Raw genomic sequence first — 15,827 nt, 5'->3', positions numbered from 1 at the left:
GCATTTTATACATAGTAGCAAAATGTGTGCATAAGGTTCCAAATTTAAGTCCTAAACTATCACTTGGAAGCAGTAGTTTCGAGTGATATAATATACTCTATTAAAAACTGACAAACATACTTAAATTATTGTTATTAATTTTAGATACGATTTTTCTTCCCAATCAGTCATTTAAGTTAATGATTTTGGAGACCACACCAGCTAATCATGATAATTGAGAAGAAAGGAAGAAAACAAGGACAATGAACAGCCTGGGACTTTTACCAAAGTAACTGTTGCTCTTTCACCGTTACTTAGTTACTCAGAAAGGGTTACCCTATTTTAGTTTTGTGTTTTGTTTTAAAGTTTGTTTTTTTATATTTTTATCAGTTTTATTTTACACTAAGGCCGGACAAGCGGAGGTCTTGACCAGTTTCAATGCCAAAACTTATAGAGAGGTATATAGACTATCATCAAATCGAATTGGCAAACATCTACCTACCCAATGACATGCTTATTTAAGCAAACAAGGATCTTGCTTTACTCCTAGTAAAGCTTGAAACTAAAGTAACAAAGCAACATATCTCAATAATCCAGTGGAATGCAAAATAACTTTTAGAAAATAAGTTAAATGAATTAATATTTTACGGATAATAATTCCACTGACATTGCTTTATATTTAGGTTTATTTTTCTTTAATATGGTTAGGAGGGATGAACATTTCCAAACATTATGGAATGTGGATATAGCCCATGCACGATTATAGCAACTTAGGAGTTCCTGTTTATGAGTAGAGGTGAGATTCTTTATCCATGTTGGGTGTATTTTATCGTAGTTATTACTAGCATTAGCCCTAACATGTTGCATTGGATAATTCAGCTCATAATCGACAGGTTATATACTCAGATTTTGGGCGAAGCTGGAATATGGGATTTATTAAGATTGGATTGGTGATGATGTTATTGATGTTATTTGAGAAAAGAGTTTGAAGAATATGGGTAACACACAAAATTGGAAACTGGCACCAGTGTCGGTGAAACAACTTCAACACTGTCTAGCGTCTGGCGACATGTTTGCAGAATAATAATACTATATTTTCAGTAAAACAATAATGATTAAATTAATCTGTTAAATAGGTGGATTTTAGTGTACTAATAAGTGTCTGATCTGTTCCTTTTAGAGAAATGGTTACATAGCTTTAAAAACTCCAAGTGCTAATGAATACTAGCTAACATTTTTTTTTGCCGACACTAGCACCGGTTTTCGTTAAAAACGTATTTCTATTATTTTGTCTTTGAAAAGAGAATGCAACTTATTCTCTAACCTAATCTCTTTCAGCTCCATTTTCTATAACCTGTCTGGAATCACTTTCCGATAAAGCAGAAAGCGTTTCCAAGTCGCAAAAATGCGAATGAACGGTTATTCCTTTTCGTTTCCATCCACAGAAACACTTGCAAATTGATTCAAGATCTGCTTCCTAACCCCTGGTTCCCCTTTGGTGTGTCAATCCCGACCCGATTTTTTCGGGTGGAACAGAAATACGACAAAATCCGATGGAGAATACACAAAGAAACGCTGACTTTTGCGTCGCTGCGACAAACTCTAGCTACGCCTAACAGCCAAAATTGGCTTTTCAATCAGATCAATGACTTTGGTTATAATTTTTTTAAATCAGAACAACGCATACGATTTGTCGTATGAGTTGAAATTATTCAGCGCATGTGACATTGCAACAAAACGGATGGTTTTACGTCATTTTTCGCACGATTTGTGTCGCATGTCGTAGGATTTGCGCGAAATCGCAGCAGTGGGAACCAGAGGCGAGTCGCTAGGCGGGGAAACTTCCCCCCTGTTCTTTTACTTGTCCAATGAAATTTCCACTTATCAGGGTTTAACCCCCTAAAAGAACAAATACATATCTGGCCGATTGTCACTTGAAACGGCACGAATAACTACGAGAAAAAACGTTTTTCACATGTAAAATAGCCTATATTATTGCTTTAGTGCTATGTGAAATTCTGACAAGGAGGAGGCTGGGGCTTCGGGCCTGTTTCTAATTTTACAGGCAAATACACCTTCAGCAATTATTTCAGAGCTGGTTAGCCTAATACAGTTTGTGTGACCAGAAGTTTAATTGTACGATTGCAAATTGGGGCTGTCATTTGCCTTTTTTAGTCAATCCATTCAAGATGCTTTGGATATTTTTTATTGTGATAAATTGTCTTAATGCTCTGAAAAGGGAAAACTATTTTAATTGCATAGGATAGGAAAATTTCAGTAGGCTAATCAATTCAAAGTCCTAAATTAGCCAGGGAAGTGTTTTTCACTAAGAAATCACCACCTTCTTTGAACTCCATTTATACAGCCCTGTATTTGGCCCCCTTGAGCTAGTATCCAGTTCCTGATTGTCATTTAAACTAAATTTCACTTTTTCTGTTACTCATTTCTTGTCCATATTACTAAGGGGTCATAGTTAAGCACTAGAGAAGTCATTGTTAAATAACATGTGCTTATGTATATATAGCTTTTTGCTACTTATTCTTCTCTGGTTATATAATGCTTGATGTGGTATAAGCCAAGAGAAGGGCCTTTAGACCTATAGAAGAAAACCTGTTAAAAAAAGATGATTCTTTGTAATTTACGTAATAATTATAGCTAACACATTCTACATGAAGCCCTGCTCTACTCTAGTACCAACCCTCCTGATATGGAAATCTATAGCTGAAATTACATATTTCCTATTGATTCTGCCAATCTATCCCTCAACCCTAGTACGTGTTAACTGAAGCAACTGTGGCAAAACAAGAACTGGAAAAAACAAGTAAAAGGTGGCAGAAAACATCGGAAATATATAGTCTGGGCTATATATTTGCAAATTAGGCAAGTTAGGGGTAAATTTTTGTTGTTCATTTTTTGACTTACAAATAAAGTGAATATACCACTTGATGCATTTTTGTATGTTCTTTACAAATATAATATTTTTTTATATTGCTAGTCCAAGTTTAAGCACTTTTTGACCTTATTTAACCTAACAAATTTTGGTAGTGAAAAACATACATTATTTTGACAAAAATGACCAAAACGCATACTTTAATTGAAAATTTGGCATCAAAGAAGAAGAAAAACAGCATAATATTGTAAAATTTATTAATCCAACTTAATTGTAGAAAATCAGTGCTCAGAGATTATACAACATGTAAAAAATGGATTAATAATGAAACAGTAAGTTTGAGACCAATGTTTTAAGCTTTTTTATATCCAAAAACTATTTGAGTATATTTTGGTCATTTTCAAGAGCTCAAAAACTTGCAATTGAAGCACTTATTATGTTTGTAAAGAACATAAAAAAGGCATCAAGGGGTATGTTCACTTTATTTGTAACTAAAAAATATGAACAACAAAAAATTTACCAATTATTAGTATAGCTGCACGATTTTCCCCTGGGTATGTAGGCTAAGTGGAAGGTACTTATACCTGATCCTGTCCCTCCTGTTTTTACTTGGTTGAAAAAAATCCAAAGAAAGTTCCTATTGAAAAGGAAAGAGACCAAAAGTGAGATTGAATTTGTCATAGCTTGGAGGTTTGCCCCTTCAGTCTGTTTAAAGAAAACAGATTCATAATTGAAGCTTTGTTCATTTCAATCTTAGGGATGATCTACATTTGCTACACTTCATTAAATGGTAGTAAAGGGATACTTTTATTTATTTGTCTTGTTTGTTTTCTACATAATTTTTTAGTCTTTAAATTGATATACATTTCTTACAAATTAATTAGTTGTACCACAGTTCCATTTGCAAGTTTTGGCCTACTTCGTAACCCTGGTCTCAAGATTGTATATAAATTTATTGAAGCTAGGAAACATAGAACTCCTCTCTGTTTAATAGAAAATGGATGGACATAAGTAGGTTTTAATACACTAAAGTCCTAGGGCCATGGAAATTAAAACAACCCAATGAAGATTAACTTTAAAATGCTGGACATTACATAAATATAACATTCACAAAGAAAAACCATTCATAAAATTTTACTTTTGTGCTCAGTTGCCAACCTGAGCAATTGCCCTAAATTTTTAAACCTAGCAAAACATTCACCAGCCACCTCTTATGACCTACATCTTGAATCTTGAATCTACACTCTTGTCTGTACATCAACAATTCATTGAAAAGGAAGGACCACCTTACTGGCATTTCTTCCTTTGTACTTATATTTAATGGGTTTAAAAGAAAGCTCCTATGGCTAAGTCAGAAGCCTAGTAAAGGACCAGGTGATCCTTTAGCCGGGAAGTGCAATAGGAAGCTAGGGGCCAGTCATCCTATGCTTTTGCATGCCCTTCCTGCTTACTGACCCCAGATTTCTCTAGGTAACCTGTTAAGTTTGGGCCAATTCTGGCTGAACTTACAGAGTCATATCACCGACCTTTGTCCCAAACCAAATAAAATGTTAATACCAGGAATTAAACCTGTGCCCTTTGGATAAAGGATTCTCAACCTAGAGTGCCAGCCACTTAGGAAGGAACACAAATGTCACCTGAGAACAAAAATTATTTGGAAAAAGAAAATATTGAAAAAAAAAACAACTCAAGTCATAGTTGCTCCCATTTTTCACTGCTGTCCCACAAACAATATAAATTTTAATAAATTTTTAAACAGGTATCAACAAAACTCCATCAGGGATTGTATTTACTTAAGGTACAATCAGCAATATGAATGCTTAGTTTTGTGATATTCATCTTGAAATAATAAAAAAAGAGAAATTATATGTTCTATTTGTTTTCTACAAGTCCATTTGAGAAAAATCATTTATGACAACAATATACCCATGGTTGGCTCAGAATCTCTCTAAAATGCTTTAAACAGAAGGAATTTTAAAAACAATTATACTCATCAGCAAGAAGAATATTAACATAACTCTCTAAACTTGGCACTTTTTTAGACAATTTTTAGCAAAGCAAATGCAAAACTTTAATGGTGTCCTATGTTATCCAAAAAAATCCATTAAAATGTGTCAGATGTATTTTGATATAAGATGCCTCAAAGACTTTAGTTGAATCTGTGAAATGAAGGGCCAGGTATTCCTTTACATTTTATACAACATGTAAAAAGAAAAACAGTTCAAATTTTTTCACAAAAGAAGAAGCTTGATGCCAAAAAATAAATGTATTTTTAACAGAAAGCAACTGACATCAATGAAATCAAATAAAACAAAAATTCATGGAGAATAAATAATATAAGCCATATATTTAATTTATAATGAGGTGGCATAAAAGATTATTTCTAAAATTAGAAAAAAAACAGTGTTATGGCTTAAAGTTCTGCTCAATCAACAAGAGTTGTCTAAGGCCAGAGAAAAAGAAACTGATAACCAAAAAATAAGGCACCCAAAAATTTCAGGACCCTCTAGAGGGAAAAGAAGTAGAAGTAGGTACTTCAAAATACCATTAAAATTGGTGCAAACAGTATTACTGGCTTTCATATAAAATGTATATACCACTTGATGCCTTTATTAATGTTGGTTACAAATATAATAATCACTTCTACCACAAATTCAGATTTAAGCACTTTTTGACCTCTTAAAAATGACCTAAATATGGGGTATAAAAACCTGTAATAGTTTAGAAACAAATTTGAACTATATATTTGCACAACAGGTGGGAAGGGGGTAAATCATAGCATTTTTTATGTGTTTGTGCACATCAAATTCTTATGAGAAGAGAAATCACCAGTGCAACAGCACAAACACATAAAAAAAATACAGCAATGGTATAATGGTGTAGGTATATATTTTATTTATATATATGTTCTAAACAACTCTTGAATTTGTCATAAAAATCGGGGAGGGAAGTGAAGATAAGGGTTCTCTGGTTGCAAAATGTGGTCCCAGCAAAATTCAAGTCAAAAGTAAAGAAAATCAGACAGCAGAGTTTTTAACTAGTTTTCTTATTCATTTAAATTGTCAAAGGTGTTTTCTATAGGGTGTTGGCTTGTGAGATGTTTCAAACAGGCTAAATTGGATACTTAGGTCTACTTTTGCAGTATTAGCAGAGTTTTTAACTAGTTTTCTTATTCATTTAAATTGTCAAAGGTGTTTTTCTATAGGGTGTCGGCTTGTGAGATGCTTCAAACAGGCTAAATTGGCTACTTAGGTCTACTTTTGCAGTATTAGCAGAGTTTTTAACTAGTTTTCTTATTCATTTAAATTGTCAAAGGTGTTTTCTATAGGGTGTTGGCTTGTGAGATGTTTCAAACAGGCTAAATTGGATACTTAGGTCTACTTTTGCAGTATTAGCAGAGTCTCTAATAAGTTTTCTTCTTCATTTAAATTCTCAAAGGTGTTTTCTATAGGGTGTTGGCTTGTGAGATGTTTCAAACAGGCTAAATTGGCTACTTAGGTCTACTTTTGCAGTATCAGCAGAATTTCTAATAAGTTTTCTTATTCATTTAAATTATCAAAGGTGTTTTTTATAAGGTGTTGGCTTGTGAGATGTTTCAGACAGGCTAAATTGGCTACTTAGGTCTACTTTTGTAGTACCAGCAGAATTTCTAATTCTGCACATACACTTCAAGTAAGAAAAATACTTATCTCTATAGTCAGAATTGCATCCTGAATCCAAAGTTATTGTGCATTTGCATCAGAAAGGAAATTAATATTCACCATATACAGACCTAGCCTATACCAATTCAGGGTATATATTTGCACGTTAGTGAGTATAAGTGTATGTATGTGTATATGTATGTGTGTATGTATATGTATGTGTATATATATATATATATATGTATATATGTAAGCCCTATAGATAGGTAGAGTAGCTCCATAGGAGGCTTAGGCCAAGTAGGACCTTGTCCCAGTGGGGCCCATAATAGAAACTGGGAAACCCTCCCCTGGGGGTCATAATTTCAGGTGGAGGAGGAAGAAGGCCCCTCAAATGTACACTCAGCAGGGCCAACTACCGTGTTCACGCGTCAGATGAGTTACAAACCTTCTCCCAGTAATGGGTTAAATTGCATGGTGAAGCAGAACACCATCGTGGGAGGATCCTCTATAGGAGGACAACTGCGGCAGGGCGTAAGATCCAGATTTATGGACAACGGCCTCTGTAAAGGGCTGCCTCGACCCTTTCGGGGTACCTGCAAGACTGGGAAACTTGCGGTCAATTTTTCCCACTTGAGGAGTGGCGCCCCTCGAGGAAATTATAGCCTAGTAAACAACACAGCACTCGTACGGGATTCTGATTATTGGATAATTTTCTGGGCTTGGTTTGTTTTGATGGGCGTTTTCGGGCTGAAAAACCTCTTCCTAGCTAATTTATCTACTATGGGCTGCCTCCCCGTAGTAGCATAATATTTGTAGGCATGAATATATAATGAGTCGGAGGTAATAGGCTTGGGACTGTCTGTGCAGGATTTCGACTCTTGTTGATAGAAGAGCATCGCCAAGTGCTAAAAACCATGTTGTGACCAAGATGGGCCCAGGATTGCACAAAGCCTCCAACTTACTGGAGGTCCCAGGGACTTCTTGCTGTCCGGTTCTAAGCCGGCTTAAGCGCTTCGGTGTAGACTTGAGAAGATATGTTGGTCCCCATCCTGCACTGGTATCCGGGATCACTGCTTTTCTTGAGGCCAAAATAATTTCAAAGATTTAAAGAACATGAAAATTGGAACTTGGAATGTTACGACGTTAAAAAATGACTATCGCATCGACATTTTGACTGACGAATTCAGACGGTTTGAACTGGATTTATTAGGAGTTTCAGAAACTCATATCCCAGGGGTAGGAAGCATGAAATTAGGTGACATAGAATTTGTTTACTCAGGAAGGAAGGATGGGGTACATAGACAGGGAGTAGGGCTCATGATGAATAAGGAAGCTGCTAAGTCTTGTTTAGGCTGGGAAGGTATTAATAATAGAATACTAATTGCTCATTTTATGACTAAAAAGTTTAGGGTATCAGTTATAGTAGTATATGCCCCCATTGAACCAACTGATGGAGATACTAGTGACTCAGATGAATTTTACTTACAGTTACAGGAGCAAATAGACAGGGTACCAGGTAGAAATATGGTGTTTTTGCTAGGAGATTTTAATACCCAGGTTGGTAGAAATAGGGATAGATGGTATCCTAGCCTAGGTAATTTTGGTGTAGGAAAAGAAAACAGTAATGGCTATAGGCTTTTGCAATTTTGTAGGTATAACAACCTAGTTATAACCAATACGGTGTTTGGTCACAAAATGGCCCATAAGTTGACATGGTATTCACGTGATGGTAAGACAGCAAACCTTATTGATTATGTTATTGTAAACAGAAGACTAGCAGGATCAATACAAGATACTACGGTGTATAGGAGTGCCGTTATTGATGTTAAAAATAAAGATCACCATCTAGTAGTGTCTAAGGTTAATTTAAAGCTGAAATTTCGGAAGAGTAACTCCCTCCCGGGAAGTTATGATGTTGGTAGACTTCAGGATGAAAATTTGAGAAAAAAATTCCAGGAACAGTTGAGTACTAAACTTGAGGGTTTAAAATTTGACAATGTGGAAGATGGATGGAATAATTTCAGAAAAACAATTTGTGAAGTTGCTGATGGTGTCCTAGGGAAGAGTGCTAAGACAGCAACTAGGAATATTAGTGAAAAAGCTTTAGGTTTAATAGAGAGTAGAAGGGGTTTGTATAAGAATTATCTGAGCGATAGGTCGTATGAAAACAAAAGGAATGTAAAGAAAGTGGAGAAAGCATTAAAATATGAACTAAGGAGATGTGAAATGGAGGCGATGGATAAAATTGCTGAGGATCTGGAAGATGCGGCTAGACAGCATAATAGTAAAATATTATACTGGTATGTTAATAAATTGAAAGGGAGTAGCCGATCCGGACTAGTCCCAGTTAAAGATAGAAATGGGGTCACAATTAGTGATAAGGAAAAAGTTAAAGAAAGATGGGTGGAACATTTTGAGAATGTGCTAAACCGAGATACAGTTGCAGGAAAAGATATAGATGAAAATGAAAAAGTTTGTGATACCTTGGATGTGAAGGAAGATTTGTTTAGTGAGGAAGAATTAGCGACAGTACTAGAAGGATTAAAAAATAATAAGGCCCCAGGTGCTGATAGTATGATTAATGAGTTCCTTAAATATGGTGGCTCTGAGGTTAGGAATAAGCTACTGAAGATTATGAACATGATTTTTGAAAAAGGGGAAGTACCCAATGATTTTAGGAAAACCTTAATTAAACCACTGTATAAGAAAGGTGACAAGAGTGAATGTCGGAATTATCGAGGCATTAGTCTGGTCTCTGTAGGTAGCAAATTACTGAGTAATATGATACTTTTTAGACTGAGACATGCTGTAGACAAAGTTTTAAGGGAAGAACAATGCGGTTTTAGAAAAGGTAGAGGATGTGTCGACCATGTTTTCACTCTTAGGTTAATAATTGAGAAGTCCCTTTGTTGTCAAACACCTTTGGTCCTTAGTTTTATCGATTATGAGCAAGCTTTCGATTCTGTTGATAGAACAGCGTTAACAAAGGTCTTATTGTTATATGATATACCAGAAAAATACATTAAAGTGATTTGTGCTATGTACGAGAATAATACTGCTGCAGTTAAAATAGGAAATGAGGTTAGCAACTGGTTTTGTATTAAATCAGGAGTTAAGCAGGGTTGTGTTCTATCCCCCTTTATATGGATCATTTTGATGGACTTCGTCTTAAGGAGCACAGGAAAGGCAATTGGAGACCATGGAATCAAATGGGGAGGAAGAACGCTCCTGGACTTAGATTATGCTGATGATTTAAGCATATTAGATGAAAGTGTGAGCAAAATGAATGAATTTTTAGAGGTTTTACAAGTTCAGGGTGCTAAAATAGGCTTGACAATTAATGTTAAGAAGACTAAGTCACTAAGGTTAGGAATAAGTGAAGATGAACAGGTGACCTTAGGTAACGAAAAGATTGATCAGGTTGGGAGCTTCAGTTACCTTGGTAGTATTATTAGTAAAGATGGTGGGAGCAGTGAAGATGTTAAAAGTAGAATAGCTAAAGCTCAGGGTGTTTTTTCACAGTTAAAAAAAGTTTGGAAGAATAGAAAGATAAGCCTACAAACCAAGATTAGAATCTTGGAAGCTACAGTGATGACAGTGGTCAAATATGGCTCTGAAGCATGGATAATCCAAAAAGTGGATGAAGATTTAATAGATATTTCCAGAGAAATTGCCTACGGATTGTTCTGGGTACCCGGCTGACTGACCATATTTCAAACAGTAGGTTGTACGAAAAGTGTGGTTCAATCCTGCTTTCTGGGGCTATAATGAAAGAAAGGTTGAGATGGCTAGGCCACGTTCTACTGATGAAGGATGACAGATTACCAAAGATTGTCCTTTTTGGCCAACCGTCTGGGGCTACATGGAAAGCAGGTTGTCCTTGTTTGGGTTGGGAGGATGTCATAAATAAGGATTTAAAGGAAATGGGAACTTCCTGGGAGGGTGTAAAGAGGGAGGCTTTAAATAGATTAGGTTGGAGGAGGAGCGTGCGTAGCTGTGTTGGCCTCAGGCGGCTTGGTGCTGCAGTGAGTTATTAGTAGTAGTAGTAGTAGTAGGCTATACTTGTACCCCCACCCCCTGATGTGCAAATATATAGCCCAAATTTGTTTCTAAACTATTACAGATTTATAATGATCCCATATATAGGTCATTTTTAAGAGGTCAAGAGGTCAAAAAGTGCTTAAATCTGAATTTGCAGTAGAAGCAATTATTATATTTGTAAAGAGCATAAAAAAAGGCATTGAGTGATATATTCACTTTATATGAACGCCAGTAATACTGTTTGCACCAATTTTACCAAAATACCTTCTTGGGACATACTTTAGCCTGTAGAAACATCCCTGAAAGTTTCATTTTCCTAGCCTAACCTCTTTCAAAGATAGCCAAAAGTAGAAACTAAGCCTGTTTGATATAGTAATATTTGAATAACTCACCAATGTTATATTTGCCTTCTTAAGAACCAACCTTTTTAATAACAAAAAAACTTTCTTTCTGACTCCTTATGAAGCTTAGCCTATGCAAGACAGGCAAGGAACACCAAAAACCCTTTAGATACTAAGGAATATATAAGATTACTTACAGGTCACTGAAAAGCTAAGATTATTTCCATTATTTACAGTTTCCTTCTCTTTTTTATAGACTTTCACATGTTCATCCATTAATCCATTAATTTAGATTTCACATGTTTATCCATTTAAAAAAATATTTAGCATTGACGTCACTTGTCCTCAAAAATCTTTTTTTCGGGGTTAGAGAGTGCAAGCCCGCGGACAAGTAATCTTGAGCTATCCTCTGACGTCATGTGCGTCTCATATAACGCTTAGAGTTGCGTTCGAATCGACTCGAAAAAGTCAACTTAAAAGTTGACTTTTTTCTCTGCTGCCGTTTTATTTAGTAAAAAGTTGACCTAGAAAGTCAACACAGAATTGCGAATCGAACGCTTCAACGGCAAAAAATTTAGAAATATGAAATTGTTTTTGTCTAAAGACAAGGAAATTGTTAATAGAGGCCTTTTTTCGCGTCAACCAGCTGGTTTAACCAATGACAGCTTTGGTTTAACCAGCTTGAATGTTTAACGCGAAAACGGAAAAAATTACATATGGTTGAGCTCAAACAAAACTGGTTCGCGAAAACACTCTTTTTACTTGTCGGTTTGGGCAAAAAATATCAAACATAAAACATCCGTATAGTGTTAAGAGTGTCATTCTATTATAATTAAATGATTTAGCACTGGCTTAATTTCCTCCGGATTTAACATATTTCACATTAGTTTGAGGTCAGAGAGAATTGAAAAATGATCTAGCATACTCTCTGGTATATTTGAAGAGATAGGAAGGTTCTGATTTAGTGGAATCTTTGGTTAAATTGTTCAGGTAATATATTGGAAAATGTTGTATTCATACTGTAAAAGCAAAATTATCTATAAAAAAGTCCTAAATGATAAGACTTTAGCTTTGTTGAGCTACCCTAAACAGAGGATAAAATTCTAGTTTGACTTCTTTTTGTTTTGATTTGGAATTCTACTAGCCTACCAGGCTATATATTAAATTTCCACTCAAATTCCAGTTTAGCTACTTTTTGCTATCTTTGATTGGGGTTATGTTAGGTGAATGAAACTTTCAGTGATTAATCCATAGCTAAAAACATACTCTGAGAAGCTATTGCTAAGCTTATGTGATAACCCTCTTCTGTTTTTAAATCTGGGAATTTTGCATACTGGACTGGTCTGTAACTATTAAAATTTTGGTAAAACAACATCTAACCTTAATTTTCAGCAAGCAGTTTCTGTTTCTCTGGTTTTAGCTCTGAAAATGCAATTCTTGTTATTTGAGTAGAATTTTAAGCCATATCAGTGTTTCGTATTTAAATATAGGGAAATGTATATCCTGAAAGTTTCCAAATCTTGGAAACTTCATAAATTGAAATTGAGCAAAGTTATGACACTAAAAACGCTTTTTTCTTGTCATTTAAGTAGAAGATTTATTTTGCAAGGGTTTCACTTTTATAACACAAGCGTTTTTAAGGGTGTGGACCAAATATTGAGATTTCCAACTGTCATCATCACTAACCAGCAATTCTACAGGATTTAATCCTTATTTCATTAGACAATGTGATTTAAGGTAATTTAAGGCAAACATTTTTAAGAGAGAGAAAGAGTAGAGTTGGATGCTCCAAAATACTTTCCCATGATATAGTTTCATCTCTAGACCCATCCCTAAAAGTTTCATTTTCCTAACCTAAACCTTTTTCAAGATAATACAAATTTATCTAAACTAGAATTTTACCAAACAGAAGTTTAACCTAATAATTTGTAATAACATATTGTTCAGGCTAGCCTTTGCAATCCCTACAAATTTTGACTCTTCACAATAAAGCACTATTACAGGCTTAGCCTAACAAAAGAAAATAGCAAACTGCTTAATCTTAATAAAAAAAAATCCAAAGGACTTTATATTTCTTCAATACAAAATATATACTAAATTTTTGTTTTCAGTAGAATACTGGTTAAGTATAAACCAGCAAATGTTTAAGAATTTTTTGAGGGGGGACAGCTGCCTAAAATTAACAAAATATTTCTGATAAGCACAAAAATATAACAAATTAAGCTAAACTAGGAAAATAGTTTTTTTCTCACTGACAGTTACCATAACACATAATGTGTTGTAAGATTTTTGCAGTACTTGTGCATTATAGCCACCACATTCAAGTTCTATTGAGAAGTTTAGTTTGGCTAATGTTAATGATATAAAATAAAAAATGATGAATATATAAAACTTTATCAACAAAATTATGAAAACCACAACAAAGAATCCTGGAATTTGTAAATCAGCATCATATCTAAATATACTGTATCTTACATTGTGATAGATTGTTTTAACGCCCTACTGTACAGGGGTAAATATTTAAATTATGTATCATAGGCAATTATCTGAAGAGTAATCTATTAAAAGTCTCCTGAGCTAACTAGGGAAGTTTTTTCTTTCTTTTTTACTTGCTTTAGCCTGTATCCAGTTCCTGATTGCCATTTAAATTCCATATTCATAGTTAAATAACATAAGCCTTTGTATATAGACTATACCCTGTTGCTAATTTTTCTGGGCATAGAATGTTTGATTTGGTAAAGCCCTAGAGAAGGACCTGAAGAGAAAGGAACATAATAAAAAAAAAAATTCATGCTTCATAATTTTTAGAATAATAGCTGGTAACACATTTTATATTCAACTTTGCTCTACTTTACCCCTCAATCCTCCCAATATAAAAATGTATTGCTGAAATTTCCTATTTTCCATTTGTTTTGTCAATCTGTCTCTCTAACTTCATCCCATGTAGCTGTAAATTAAACAAATGTGACAAACAATAACTAGAAAAACAGGTGACAGGAGGTTAAATGCATTGAAAATATGAAATTTGAGCCATATTTCTGCACATTGGGAGGGGGATTGAGATAAAGCATAGCCTAACTTAATGATTTTCTCTTGCTATGTAGGGTAATTGGAAGGTCACTTGTATATCATGCTGTCCTTTTCAGTTTTAGTTGGATAGAAAAAATCCAAAGAAAGTCCCCTTTGAAAAGATAGGAGCCACAAAGTGAGATTGTATTTGTCAAAGCTTGGAGGTTTGTCCCTTCTGTCTGTTTAAACAAAACAGAATCTTAATTGAAGCTTTGTTCATTTCTATCTTAAGGGTGCACAACAATTATGATATAAGGTACTTTTCTTTATTCAATTGTCTTCTTTGTTGTCTAAAAGACTTTTTTTTAATCTAGATGTTTCATAAATTGCTCATTTTTACCACAAGTTCATTTGACCTACTTTGAAATCCCTGATCTTAAAATTACACTTGACTTTGTTAAAGCTAGGAGACATAGACCTTGTGTTTGTTTAAAGAAAGTGAATAAACATTAGTAATTTGTATTGCACTAAAGCCCTAGGGCCATCACAATTCCAAACAAAAAAGAAACTTCACTTTAGAATATTCAACATTGTCTAACATAACAGAAACAAAGAAGAAAAATTATAAAATTTTACTTCTGCACTCTACTGTCAACATGAGAAATTGTCCAAAATTTTAAAATCTTGCAAAACATTCATCCCTCATCACATTCACCAGCCATCTCTCATCAAACCTACACTTCATTTCTCATCTCACTCAATCCTACAAATGCATCAAATGACCCACTCTCTCATTAGTGCTTCCATAGATATGGTCAAAGTAAGAGCCATCTTGCTTACATTTTATTATATCTAGAAGTTTTCTGTAGCTAAGTCAGTACTTAAATATTTCATACACCTTTGTAAACAACCTTAAGATGGTAAAATAGGTTGGATTATCCAAATTTTTAGTTACCACAATATATTTCAATCATTATTGTAATATAAAGGGCAGCCAATAGTAAAGGACCTGAATAAATATTTTAAGGTAATTAAAAAGGTTTATTACTCAAAAACTTGATAAAACTAAAAGGGACTTCTTAATGATTGATTACTTTAAAATATCTACATTATACACAACAATAAACCTTTGCTATAAAGGAAAAGTCAGTAAGGCCCAAAATCTATTCGATACTAATTGTGGTTTGAGACAGTTTGCTGAATGTCTAAATGATTTTAGATAGTAATGAAGATAAAATGTGGGCAAACTCAACACCAATATGCAAGTAAGTAAATGTGGCAGCACTGACACATCAAGGTCTAAACTGGCAGTGCTAATTTCCACTTTGTGACCCTTTGGCCAAGAATTGCAATTAAGGGCTGGGGGCCAGAAATCTTGTGATTTTGTACACCATCCCTGCTTACCTTTTGTATATTTCTCCATTTGCCTATTTAGAGCTGGTTTAGATCTGTCTAACATCACTGACCCCCATTTAAATAAAATAAACAGACAATACTTGGAATCAAACCTGTACCCCATAGACAAATGATTTCTTACTAAGAGTGCTTTCCACTTAGCCAAGAATATTATTACGACCAGAGTAGAACAACTATTAAAAAAAAAAAATATTGAAAAAAAAAAACAAGATGGATTTGCAGCCATTTTCACTAATCTTCAATACACATTGTATTTTACTTAGACAAGTTATTGTAAGGCAGGTGTCAACAAAGCTCCAGCAGGGATTGCTTTACTTAAGATGCAAACTAGCATGGTGAATACTTAGCTGGTAAAAACCAAATACACTAGCAATGCCAGGAATTAAACCTGTACCCCTTGGACAAAGGATTCCCAAACCAGAGTGCCAACAACTTAGCAAGGAACACAAATTTGACCAGAGAACTATTATTTGAAAAAAGAAATATTGAAAAAAACTCAATTCATGGTTG

This window comes from Artemia franciscana, chromosome 14, assembly GCF_032884065.1.
Source record: "Artemia franciscana chromosome 14, ASM3288406v1, whole genome shotgun sequence".
NCBI lineage: Eukaryota > Metazoa > Arthropoda > Branchiopoda > Anostraca > Artemiidae > Artemia > Artemia franciscana.
Note: the sequence above shows the minus strand (reverse complement) of the source record.